The sequence below is a fragment of the Stenella coeruleoalba genome (genome assembly GCF_951394435.1).
Source record: "Stenella coeruleoalba genome assembly, chromosome: 6".
NCBI classification, from domain to species: domain Eukaryota; kingdom Metazoa; phylum Chordata; class Mammalia; order Artiodactyla; family Delphinidae; genus Stenella; species Stenella coeruleoalba.
The window spans coordinates 121,712,443-121,726,309 of NC_137151.1; positions in this window are offsets into that span (position 1 = coordinate 121,712,443).

Below are 13,867 nucleotides of genomic sequence, written 5' to 3' on the forward strand. Positions count from 1 at the left end.
CCTCCTTCCCTTTTCCCTCTATATAGGAGTCTCCTTCCCTTGCTGTGCAGGAACTTGCAAGTGGTTCACCATGGTTGCTGACCCTGAATAGCAATTCTCTGCTGGTTCTGAATAAACCCATCTTTGCTGGAGAAATACCTGGCGGTCTATTTGTTTTAGGTCAACAACATGGATAAGAAGCTCCTAACACACACACCTCACTAAAATCATCCCCAGGGACGCTCTGATGCCGACAGAGGAGTCCAATGTGGACAAGTCGGATATGGAAGGACTCACACTGGACTCGTGGACACCAGTGACACTTGCAGGGCTCAGTCTAAATGAGTGTTGAAAATACAGAATAAAAATTAATATGAAGATAGAAATTATTCTCAAAGGGGAAATCTAGAATCTAAAAAGAATAGCTTACTCGTAACAGCATGGATCTAGATCCCAGATTGAGTGGACCACTGTAGTGAGGTTGGGTGATCAATGCTCAGATGGCAGGCCGTCAGTGGATTAAGAAAAAGCAAACTTTTACCCATACCGACTTAGCGTATGGTCATAGGGGGTGTGCAGTTAGAAGGGAGGCTCGTTGCGGGTTCTGTGCCACCATTTATCCTAAAGTTACTCTGATTTCTTCCTCAGGGTTTCTGCTCAGTCAGATACCTTAGGAGTCCTGCTTTGAATTTTACATTTATAAGACCCCCCAAATTGATGAGTCGTACGGCCAGTCTTGGCACAATGCTATATTCAAAAGATATTCAGGTCCAACAAAGCAAGAACACTGGAAATAAATGTGAGTTAAAGGTGCCACGGTAGGTGGGCTTCTAAGATGGGCCCCCCACCTGTGGAATTCATGGCTATTCACGCCCTCGTGTGGTCCCCTCCCCTTGCGTGTAAGTAAGACCTCGTGATTTGCTTCTAACCAACAGAATGTGGCAAAGGTGATATGCAATGTCACTTGCATGATTAGGTTACGAAAGATTGTGACTGTGTCTCGCTGGCAGACTCCGTCTAATGCCTTGTCAGCTTATATGCTTTGATACAGAAGCCGCCACGTTAGAGAGGCCCTGGCAGCCAGACACTGAGGGTGACCTCCCGCCAACAGCCAGTGAGGTACGGGGGCCCCTGGTCCAACAGCCCTCAAGGAGACGTATCCTGTTAACAGCCACGTGAGCTGGGAAGCAGGTCCCCCCAACCCCCACCCCACCAACCCCAGCCCCAGGCTTGAGACAAGACCCCAGCCCCTGCTGGCATCTGAGTGCAGGCTGTGAGAGCCCCCGAGCAGAGAATCCAGCTCCACGGAGCCCAGATGCCTGACCACAGAAACTGCGGGCTCATAAGTGTGTGTCATTGTAAGTAGTCACATTTTGGGATAACTTCTTACACAGCAATAGCAGCTGATACTAATGGCTGGACTCTAAAAAAATCCAAAAGATGCCGTCCACCCATCTTGCTAAAGCCTTACTCACCGTGGCAGCCGCCTTCCCCATAGAGTCTGTATATATTCTCGCCTCTTCCTCTCCACTTGCCGAGCTCTTCCTCTCTCACCACCTCTCCCCACATTCTACCTGTGTTCCCAGTGACTGTCTCTGCATCCTTTTGAACGTAAACCTATTTAGCTCCCCTAGGCCACTTCCAAGTTTTCACCCTGCAAGGGCCTCAGGAGCTGAGCAGATAAAACACAAGTTTCCTGGTGACACAGGAGGGAGTGGTCACGACACTTGTGAGTCCCCGTTCCTGACTCTTCCTGCCACAGCGATTTTCCTCCCGCTCCTTCCTGACTCTTCTCGTGGAGCCCCGACGCTAGTAATAGGAGTATTGATAAAAGCACCGATGTCTACATTACTCAAGCACGTGCCAAGCTTGCTGTAGGAGCATCCTCTTCAGTCCTGTCACAACCAAGCCATGGGGCAGGGAGACACGTTTTTAGAGATCAACGAGCTGAGACCCAAAGGGGCTAAGTGAGCTGCTAGTCAGTGGTGGAGCTCAGTCCCACGCTTGGATTTTCCTGACTCCCAAACCCAGGCTTTTGTTTTGTTTTGTCTTCTGTATCTCTACAGTCCTCATTGTCCTCCGAGTTTGATTGTATTAATAATAGATGTCTCTTGGTGTGTTTATCTGAATTCCTCTTGACATTGTACTCTTCATTATTGAAGAAAAGTACATGTTTCATTTTTGCCTGAACTTTTGAATCTCTGGCCCGTGTTATGACACTAGTACTTTCCTGATGCGTTGACCTACCCTACGATCTTTTAGAAGTAGAATAACAGGGTGAACTGGGTTTGAGTTACATGAAATCCTCATCAGACCTCATATACACGTTGCGGGGCATGCTTGGTGTTGTTTTACTGGTGGATTCTACTTGGGGAGGTCCCCTCGGTGGGGTTAGTCCACATCCAGTGCTACCATTTTCCTGACTCCATTTTCCCACTCCTCAGTGAGAATTTCATTAATTTATAGAAATACACTCAGATACAGTTAAAGGTAAAGCGAGAAGATGGTCTAGCCTATAATGTCAGCATTATACTCCACTGCCCTCCAAATGGGTGGAACGTCAATGCCAAATACCCCGTTTCCGATCCAGAGAAAGACATAATATCCGAGAGAGAACTTTGGTGAGGTTTTAGGACCATAACAATTATGTATCATGCTTATATCATGTCATGTTACGTTGTGTTATAGTTTGGGAGCTATGAAATCACATATTCCAAGATGTATGTGAAATGCCAACCCCTAATTGTTGGGGTTATTGGGAATAAGTCCATCACCTTTAACTTCTGGAGCTTGCCAAACCACCTATAAACTTACTTTTCCTCAAGTAAAGTAGTGCTTTCTTACCAATTCCAAGAGACGGAAGCTGCAGACGTCCCCTGGCTGCCTGTGCAGTTAAGGTGACCCGGAGCAAACCTGCAGCAGAGCTCCAGAGCAGATGTGTCCAGCTGCTCTTCAGCAGCAGAAACCTTTCCTCAGGGGGAATCTGCTAGGACCCTGGAGATGTAAGTCTGATGAAGCAGCACTGCTCCCACTGACGTGGGGAGGCATCCCTGAGCCCCTCACAGGCGCAAAGCCCGAAGCCCCGCCTTTGAAACCACTACTCTAGACTCAGATTTTTCAACAACTATTTAGTTTTTTTTATTTTTACATCTTTATTGGAGTATAATTGCTTTACAATGGTGTGTTAGTTTCTGCTTTACAACAAAGTGAATCAGTTATACATATACATATGTTCCCATATCTCTTCCCTCTTGCATCTCCCTCCCTCCCACCCTCCCTATCCCACCCCTCTAGGTGGTCACAAAGCACCGAGCTGATCTCCCTGTGCTATGCGGCTGCTTCCCACTAGCTATCTACCTTACGTTTGGTAGTGTATATATGTCCATGCCACTCTCTCACTTCGTCCCAGCTTACCCTTCCCCCTCCCCATATCCTCAAGTCCATTCTCTAGTAGGTCTGTGTCTTTATTCCTGTCTTACCCCTAGGTTCTTCATGACATTTTTTTTTTCTTAGATTCCATATATTTGTGTTAGCATACGGTATTTGTCTTTCTCTTTCTGACTTACTTCACTCTGTATGACAGACTCTAGGTCCATCCACCTTACTACAAATAGCTCAGTTTTTTTTCTTTTTATGGCTGAGTAATATTCCATTGTATATTTAGAGTTTCAGAGCCCTGAAAATGTATGCAGTGTCCCCAGCCAATCTCCTCTCTGGGGCAGACTTGGCATTTTTTCTCTGGAGTACAAGTCAGACAGTCCAGATAAGACCAAGGGCCTGTGGCCAGTGGGATGTCAGTTTCATGTCCGGAAATGATTTCAAAGATATGATGTGAGAGAACAAAAATGCCCCGATTGTCATCAGTATTTATTATGTTATTGTTGACTCTCTTTTCCTTTTACCTTCAATTTATCGTTTATCCTCAATCGATCATTTTAGTGCTGATGGTTTCACCGCTCCTGCCTACCTCCACAAAGTCCTACTCCATGCTCTGCAGTCATCATAATTATTACATTATTATATTTTCCCTGTGGTTTAATCTCTCCCTCTCTGCTAGTTTTCCTCTGCCAAGATTTAAACATGATCCCACCTCTTGGGAGGAAACAAGTCAGCCACGGATCTTCCCCTCCCTTCTAGCTGCCCACCCGCCACGTGCTCTTGTGGATGGAGATGCCGTCTCTGGTGGTCCTCACTCTCTCATCCCACTTACTGAAATGTTCTCACTAAGGTCACTGGTTCTCTTAGCCTTGCCCAGCCTCTAGACACTTTTCCTATTTATTAAATATATTTTCCAGATTATTTAAGAAATATATTTAATTTGGGCAAATATAAAAAGTGAAAGAATAAAATTAAAATCACTCACAGTCCCAGCCCCACGTATGGCAATGGTGAACACCTTGGTGTATTTACTTCCGTGTGCCTTATACACATTATACCTAATGCATTTACATCCCTTACTTCGATAGCTGCCCTTCCTGAAGGTGGGTCATATGTCAGCTGCTGAACCACCTTTATAGGGAAGCTGAGAGGGTGAAAGACCCACTCAAGGTCACAGGGTGAGTGACTGAACGCGAGCTGACCATCTCTAAAACCAGAGCTCCTGACCACGGTGGTTTCTTGCCTCCGGCTTTTTTTCTACTCACGATAAATCCTATGACATTTTCCATGTCATTAAAATGCACCCACTTCATGGTATCATCCTCTTACTTCTTCTGGGTGTAATGTGCTCCTACTGATGGAAGTTTGGTCATTTCTAATCTTTCCTATGAAATGAATATCTTTTGAGTATACCCTTTGATGTGTTTCTGATGATTTCTTTTATCTAGAATTCTCCAAAGCCAATTCACTGGGTCAACGATGATAATACTTACATGTCTGGCTACCTTATTGCCACATTCTTTTGCAGCAGGAAGATGATTTTACCCCCCCTGCAATGATACGAGAGTGTCTGTCCCACTAAGCTCTTCCCAACATCAAATGCTGTCATCCGAAATATTTCCCCTGGGTGTTTCATCGTCGTTGGACTTTTATTGTTTTTATTACTAGGAAGGCTTAGCATGTTTCTGTGTTTATCAGTGACTCGTGTTCCCTTGTTTGGTGGCTTTGGACTCTTTGGCCCATCTTCTCCACTGGATTTTGTGTGGTTCAACCCAGTGGTGTGATTTTATGACTTTTCCTTAGCGTGGGATGCATCGACTGGTTTCTCCCTGGTGTGGCTTTCATTCCCTCCTCCTTCTACTTTTCCAGTTCACCCCCTTTCAGGGGCGGGCCACCCTCTTTCCCAAGGTTCCTGGGGGGGCCCTCTGGACCCTCTCCTCTCCTCTCCAGACCCCCCTGGAAGCCCTTGGTCCTTGGCCTATGTCCCTCCTCCTGGAAACCCCTTTCACACCGAACCCTTAGCTCCTGCCTGTGTTTAGGAGCTGGATAAACAGTACACCTGGAACACCTGGTGTGTGGGATGGGATGAAGAACGCCTGGACTCATGATTCATCACCTTGAACATCCCCTGGCCTCAGAAAACCAGTTCGAAACGAACATCAAATAAAGACATGTGAAATGTCAGAAAAGGGCAGATTCTGCATTTCTTACACAGCTTTCCCATTTCTTACTTGACTGAACTGTGATGAAGAAGCAAAAATACACTTTTCTCCATTGCAACGAAATAAGCAGTTTTTTCACTGTGAGCAAATGAAATCATTTCCTGACTGTCGGTGCCCTACTTAGAAGCCATTTGCTGTATGGGGATCATAGGAAATACCTTGCAGGACTGATTTGCGGTTTTGCCATAATGTATGTAAAGTACCAATTAATACTCTGAGCCTCTCCGTGAAATGCCTGGGGCGAGAAGTAAAAGAAGCGCTCCTTGCTTTAAACAGCCTGGCCTGAGGGTTCTGAGTGGGCTTTGAAGAAGCGTCGGTGTCTGTGGCGTGGGAGGGTTTTGAGGCTGGGACAGGCGACCTGGAGGAGGAGACAGGCTGAGGGCTCAGGAGTCGTGTGGCTGAGGCTTGGGTCTCAGGCCTTTCCTCGTGCAGGGGGTATGGGAGGCGAGTTGGAAGTAATTTGCAAAACTGAAAGAGGATTTTGAGGGTAGGAGGGAGTGTTATGTAATCACTTAGATTATTCGCTCAATCAATATTGGTACAATTCTACTCTCTGCTCTGTGCCAGGCTCTGGGAATACAGTGCTGAACAGATAGATCTGTTTTTGTTTTTGTTTTTTGCGGTACGCGGGCCTCTCACTGTTGTGGCCTCTCCTGTTGCGGAGTACGGGCTCCGGACGCACAGGCCCAGCGGCCATGGCTCACGGGCCCAGCCGCTCCGCAGCATGTGGGATCTTCCCGGACCGGGGCATGAACCCGCGTCCCCTGCATCGGCAGGCGGGCTCTCAACCACTGCACCACCAGGGAAGCCCCTAGATCTGGTTTTTGACTTAAGTAGGCAGACAGGGGCCAAACAGATCATGTAGCAAATCAGGATACACACGGCTTGGTGGAGGGGAGATGGTGCTTCCAGAACAGGCCACCAGGCACCTGCGCCAGCCTGGGCGTCAGAGGTACCTCCCTGAAGAGATGGTGCATACGGCCCGTAGGATGGGCGGGAGATAAGCAGCTGGGCAGGCTTTGAGGAAGAGGGTTCCAGACAGACGGTGGGACCTAGATGGGAAAAGCGGGGCCCCGTGAGGAACCTGGCCCAGAAGGAGAGGGAGGTGGGTGCAGTCATGCGGGGGAGGCAAGCAGGGCCCAAGTGGCAGCTGCGGGCCACTGGAGGGGCTGGAGAGGGGCGAGGGGGTGCGACTGCCACTTGGATGTGGTGATGATGGAGGCGAGGATGGGGGCAGAGGTCACAGGCAGCTGGGGGAGCTTGGTCCCAGGAGGAGACACAGGGAGGCGGGGTGTAGGAGAAGGATGATGCTCTTGTTCTAGAAACGTCTTGTTTGCTGTGTCTGCCGGACAGCCTGGGGATGTGGAGTAGCTCTCTGTGGATACAGGTCTGAGATAGTGTTTGGGAGACAGGAAGGACGGGTGGCTCCTGCAGCTGGGATGGAGGGTCTGAGCCCTAGAAGAGCAGGGGGCAGCCCGGAGGCATCGCCGTGGCAACTGAGGCTTCTGGGATGCCCGGGCTAATGGCCTGCTCTCCAGGCTGGGAGGGAATTGTTGCCGGGTGTCCTTGGGAACCACGTGCCGGCTCCGAGTCTCAGGGTGACCTGGAGCACACTGGCCCTCAGGCCCTACCGCCCCTGTGGGTCAAGGTCCTTCTCCCACTTCACTTGACCGCATCAGGGCAGAACTCCTCTCTGCTGCCAGCCAGCCGGTCCTCTAGCTGCCACAGCCGCTAGCTGCAGTTCTGCAAGTTCCTTCACTACAAATCCATTAACTTCGAAGGAGCTATGATGCACCTCCTATGCGCAGTGGTCTGGGATGCGGGATCCCACCTCCCATAGGAGAGGGGAGCGCACCCAGGAGGGCCCTGCCCAGACGGGAGCGGTCAGGGAAGGGGTATGGAAGGACTGAACTCAAGCTGGGTCCTGGAGGACGAGAAGGAATGAAGCAAGGAGAGCAGAGGCAGGGGGACCAATGTCCTTTGGTGGTGGGGGGCGGGGCGGGGCTGGGGCATGGCAGACAGCGAGAGGGGGAGGGCATGGCGGTAAAGCTTTCAGTGAAGCCCGTCCACCGTTTGTGACCCCATCTTACCCTCCCTCCCCTTTCTCCACAGGGGAACAGATGTCCTTCAAGGGCGCCCGGCTTAGCATGAGAAGCAGAAGGAACGGCACGCCGGACAGCACCTGGACCCTGTACTCCAGTGCGTCTCGCAGCACAGACGTGTCCTACAGCGAGAGCGTGAGTTGAGCCACGCCCCACCCACCCGCTGATATGTCAGAAAGCAGCCCTTCGCAGCTAGGATTCTTTGGGCACCAATACTCCTTCTTTAAAAAGATCATATCTCAACGTATGGCGTTTTGTTCTGTGGATTATTTTTTCTTTTCTGTGTAGTTTTTCAGGCATTCCTGTTTTGAAGATTGTGACCGCAACCTTGAGTTGCTAAAGAATGTACCTGTTTGGGGCCTTTTTAAAAAAATAGCAGTGTTCATTTCTGCTGTAGAGCAAAGTGGTTCAGTTACACATATATATACCTGCTTTTTCACATGTTTTTCCATTGCGGTTTACTACAGGAGACTGGATCTAGTTCCCTGTGCTGTACAGTAGGACCTTGCTTATCCATTCAAGAATGCACTTGTTAAGTGACTTTTATGAAATCCTAAATACTGCACTTTTAATATTCCTTTTACTAGCTAATGCTTGGTGTCCTTGCTTCCAGCCCTGTGGGTTCACCTCGGAAGTGATTCTTGAGGTCCTTTTCTTCAACTCTATGGCCGGGGGCTCATTCTGGGTCTGCATTTGTTCTTGCCGTAGCTTCTAGCTGTTCTCCACAGCATCTCTCTCCTCCTTCCAAGCCCGTGTCCACACTGCTTTCATAGAGGCGCACTGAGCTGTTGCTTAGGGGTGAGCGGACTCAGGGTGGGGCGCCCGGCAGGAGGCTCCCCGCTGGGCTGCGCTGCCCCTTCCGTCCCTCAGCCACCTCTAGTGGTTCCCGCAGGCTTTCTGTTCACTCTCACGTCCTAGTGAATACTCTCATTTGTCAGGAAATAAAGACAACGTTCCAATCTGGTACCAAGCTTCCGCCGACTAGAGTGTTAAAAGTCGGGGTGGTGGCTAACTTTGGAAAAAGGAAGGAGGAGGGACAGGGTGGGGGCTTCTGGGGTGCTGGGCATGTCAGTATTTTGATCTGCTGGGTGGGGTTCTTGGGGGCGCCCGTGCACTTGCCACTCCCAACACCCAGCGCCTCCTTAGATTTTGCACCTGCCGTCACCTTGACCCTGGTCCGGTGAGAATTACACAGTGGGCAGAGGGCGCTGGTGGCCTCTCCAATGCCCCCTCCTCCAGCCTCCAGCAGTGACCGACCTCTGGGAGGGCAGAAAAGGCCTTTCCGGATCATACTTGGACGCAGGCATGGGTGTCTCTGGGAGACAAAGGCTGACTCTCCCGTGCCATTCTCCTTTGGGCTCCCATGGGATTTCTGGATGGATTTCCTGCTCCCCTCAGAGATGCCAGCTGCCCTGTGGGTAGAATTTCTGAGACCACCTAAGTACATCCCAGTTATAGGGGGCGTCCTGTTCGCCCCTGAGACTACACACCTTTGCAAAGTACATTTTTCAGAGGGAACTTTTTTTTCTTTAAAGGCCTTTATTTTTTAATTAAAAAAAAATTGTTTTGGCCACACATCATGGCATGTGGGATCTTAGTTCCCTGACCAGAGATCGAACCCATGCCCCCTGCGGTGGAAGCGTGAGTCTTAACCACTGGACCGCCAGGGAAGTCCCCAGAGGGAACTTTCAGCAACAAGGCAGTTTTTATCACCACCCCTCCTCCACCATCATCGATTTCACAAGCTTATACACATAAGCTTATACTGTTGAGTTTTCTTCATCTGTGTTAAGTAGACTTAAAATTAGTGAAGAGCTAGAAAATATTCTGAGGAAGAAAGGGCATCACAGGTTTTCAAAATTTTTCACGTTCAGATGAGTGTAGGATTTATTTTTGCTCTCTACATTTTTATTATTTGTAGAAAACAACATGCAAATATAAATTCCCAGCCTAAGGAAGAATAATAAAATGAACACGCTTGCACCCACCATCAGCCCTTTTCAGGAGTCCCCCACGTGCCCTCCGTGCCAAAGGCGACAGCTATCCTGAATTTTGTGTTCCCTGGTCCTGCTTTTATTTATAAGCTTATGATTTGAATATATGTCCCTAAACAATACATGGCTTTGTTTTGTCTGTTTTGATATTTGTGGAATTACACAGTAAGTATTCCTTTGTGAATTCACTTCTTTTTTCTTTCCTTTTTTTTTTTACATCTTTATTGGAGTATAATTGCTTTACAATGGTGTGTTAGTTTCTGCTTTATAACAAAGTGAATCAGTTATACATATACATATGTTCCCATATCTCTTCCCTCTTGTGTCTCCCTCCCTCCCACTCTCCCTATCCCACCCCTCCAGGTGGTCACAAAGCACCAAGCTGATCTCCCTGTGCTATGCGGCTGCTTCCCACTAGCTATCTATTTTACGTTTGGTAGTGTATATATGTCCATGCCACTCTCTCGCTTTGTCATAGCTTACCCTTCTGTCTCCCCATATCCTCAAGTCCATTCTCTAGTAGGTCTGTGTCTTTATTCCTGTCTTACCCCTAGGTTCTTCATGACATTTTTTTCCTTAAATTCCATATATGTGTGTTAGCATACGGTATTTGTCTTTCTCTTTCTGAATTACTTCACTCTGTATGACACACTCTAGGTCTATCCACCTCATTACAAATAGCTCAATTTCGTTTCTTTTTATGGCTGAGTAATATTCCATTGTATATATGTGCCACATCTTCTTTATCCATTCATCCGATGATGGACACTTAGGTTGTTTCCATCTCTGGGCTATTGGAAATAGAGCTGCAATGAACATTTTGGTACATGACTCTTTTTGAATTATGATTTTCTCAGGGTATATGCCCAGTAGTGGGATTGTTGGGTCATATGGTAGTTCTATTTGTAGTTTTTTAAGGAACCTCCATACTGTTCTCCATAGTGGCTGTATTAATTTATATTCCCACCAACAGTGTAAGAGGGTTCCCTTTTCTCCACACCCTCTCCAGCATTTATTGTTTCTAGGTTTTTTGATGATGGCCATTCTGACTGGTGTGAGATGATATCTCATTGTAGTTTTGATTTGCATTTCTCTAATGATTAATGATGTTGAGCATTCTTTCATGTGTTTGTTGGCAGTCTGTATATCTTCTTTGGAGAAATGTCTATTTAGGTCTTCTGCCCATTTTTGGATTGGGTTGTTTGCTTTTTTGTTATTGAGCTGCATGAGCTGCTTATAAATTTTGGAGATTAATCCTTTGTCAGTTGCTTCATTTGCAAATATTTTCTCCCATTCTGAGTGTTGTCTTTTGGTCTTGTTTATGGTTTCCTTTGCTGTGCAAAAGCTTTGAAGTTTCATTAGGTCCCATTTGTTTATTTTTATTTCCATTTCTCTAGGAGGTGGGTCAAAAAGGATCTTGCTGTGATTTATGTCATAGAGTGTTCTGCCTATGTTTTCCTCTAAAAGTTTTATAGTTTCTGGCCTTACATTTAGGTCTTTAATCCATTTTGAGCTTATTTTTCTGTATGGTGTTAGGGAGTGATCTAATCTCATACTTTTACATGTACCTGTCCAGTGTTCCCAGCACCACTTATTGAAGAGGCTGTCCTTTCTCCACTGTACATTCCTGCCTCCTTTATCAAAGATAAGGTGACCATATGTGTGTGGGTTTATCTCTGGGATTTCTATCCTGTTCTATTGATCTTTCTGTTTTTGTGCCAGTACCATACCGTCTTGATTACTGTAGCTTTGTAGTATAGTCTGAAGTCAGGGAGCCTGATTCCTCCAGCTCCATTTTTCGTTCTCAAGATTGCTTTGGCTATTCGGCGTCTTTTGTGTTTCCATACAAATTGTGAAATATTTTGTTCTAGTTCTGTGAAAAATGCCAGTGGTAGTTTGATAGGGATTGCATTGAATCTGTAGATTGCTTTGGGTAGTAGAGTCATTTTCACAATGTTGATTCTTCCAATCCAAGAACACGGTATATCTTTCCATCTATTTGTATCACCTTTAATTTCTTTCATCAGTGTCTTATAATTTTCTGCATACAGGTCTTTTGTCTCCTTAGGTAGGTTTATTCCTAGATATTTTATTCTTTTTGTTGCAGTGGTAAATGGGAGTGTTTTCTTGATTTCACTTTCAGATTTTTCATCATTAGTGTATAGGAATGCCAGAGATTTCTGTGCATTAATTTTGTATCCTGCTACTTTACCAAATTCATTGATTAGCTCTAGTAGTTTTCTGGTAGCATCTTTAGGATTCTCTATGTATAGTATCATGTCATCTGCAAACAGTGACAGCTTTACTTCTTCTTTTCCAATTTGGATTCCTTTTATTTCCTTTTCTTCTCTGATTGCTGTGGCTAAAACTTCCAAAACTATGTTGAATAAGAGTGGTGAGAGTGGGCAATCTTGTCTTGTTCCTGATCTTAGTGGAAATGCTTTCAGTTTTTCACCATTGAGGATGATGTTCGCTGTGGGTCTGTCATATATGGCCTTTATTATGTTGAGGAAAGTTCCCTCTATGCCTACTTTCTGTAGGGTTTTTATCATAAATGGATGTTGAATTTTGTTGAAAGCTTTCTCTGCATCTATTGAGATGATCATATGGTTTTTCTCCTTCAATTTGTTAATATGGTGTATCACGTTGATTGATTTGCGTATATTGAAGAATCCTTGCATTACTGGAATAAACCCCACTTGATCATGGTGCATGATCCGTTTAATGTGCTGTTGGATTCTGTTTGCTAGTATTTTGTTGAGGATTTTTGCATCTATGTTCATCAGTGATATTGGCCTGTAGTTTTCTTTCTTTGTGACATCCTTGTCTGGTTTTGGTATCAGGGTGATGGTGGCCTCGTAGAATGAGTTTGGGAGTGTTCCTCCCTCTGCTATATTTTGGAAGAGTTTCAGAAGGATTTGTGTTAGCTCTTCTCTAAATGCTTGATAGAATTCGCCTGTGAAGCCATCTGGTCCTGGGCTTTTGTTTGTTGGAAAATTTTTAATCACAGTTTCAATTTCAGTGCTTGTGATTGGTCTGTTCATATTTTCTATTTCTTCCTGATTCAGTCTTGGCAGGTTGTGCATTTCTAAGAATTTGTCCATTTCTTCCAGGTTGTCCATTTTATTGGCATAGAGTTGTTTGTAGTAATCTCTCATGATCCTTTGTATTTCTGCAGTGTCCGTTGTTACTTCTCCTTTTTCATTTCTAATTCTATTGATTTGAGTCTTCTCCCTTTTTTTCTTGATGAGTCTGGCTAATGGTTTATCAATTTTGTTTATCTTCTCGAAGAACCAGCTTTTAGTTTTATTGATCTTTGCTATCGTTTGCTTCATTTCTTTTTCATTTATTTCTGATCTGATTTTTATGATTTCTTTCCTTCTGCTAACTTTGGGTTTTTTTTGTTCTTCTTTCTCTAATTGCTTTAGGTGCAAGGATAGGTTGTTTATTCGAGATGTTTCCTGTTTCTTAAGATAGGATTGTATTGCTATAAACTTCTCTCTTAGAACTGCTTTTGCTGCATCCCATAGATTTTGGGTCGTCGTGTCTCCATTGTCATTTGTTTCTAGGTATTTTTTGATTTCCTCTTTGATTTCTTCAGTGATCACTTCGTTATTAAGTAGTGTATTGTTTAGCCTCCGTGTGTTTGTATTTTTTACAGATCTTTTCCTGTAATTGATATCTAGTCTCATAGCGTTGTGGTTGGAAAAGATACTTGATACAATTTCAATTTTCTTAAATTTACGAAGGCTTGATTTGTGACCCAAGATATGATCTATCCTGGAGAATGTTCCATGAGCACTTGAGAAAAATGTGTATTCTGTTGTTTTTGGATGGAATGTCCTATAAATATCAATTAAGTCCATCTTGTTTAATGTATCATTTAAAGCTTGTGTTTCCTTATTTATTTTCATTTTGGATGATCTGTCCATTGGTGAAAGTGGGGTGTTAAAGTCCCCTACTATGAATGTGTTACTGTCAATTTCCCCTTTTATGGCTATTAATATTTGCCTTATGTATTGAGGTGCTCCTATGTTAAGTGTATAAATATTTACAACTGTTATATCTTCTTCTTGGATCGATCCCTTGATCATTATGTAGTGTCCTTCTTTGTCTCTTCTAATAGTCTTTATTTTAAAGTCTATTTTGCCTGATATGAGAATTGGTACTCCAGCTTTCTTTTGGTTTCCAT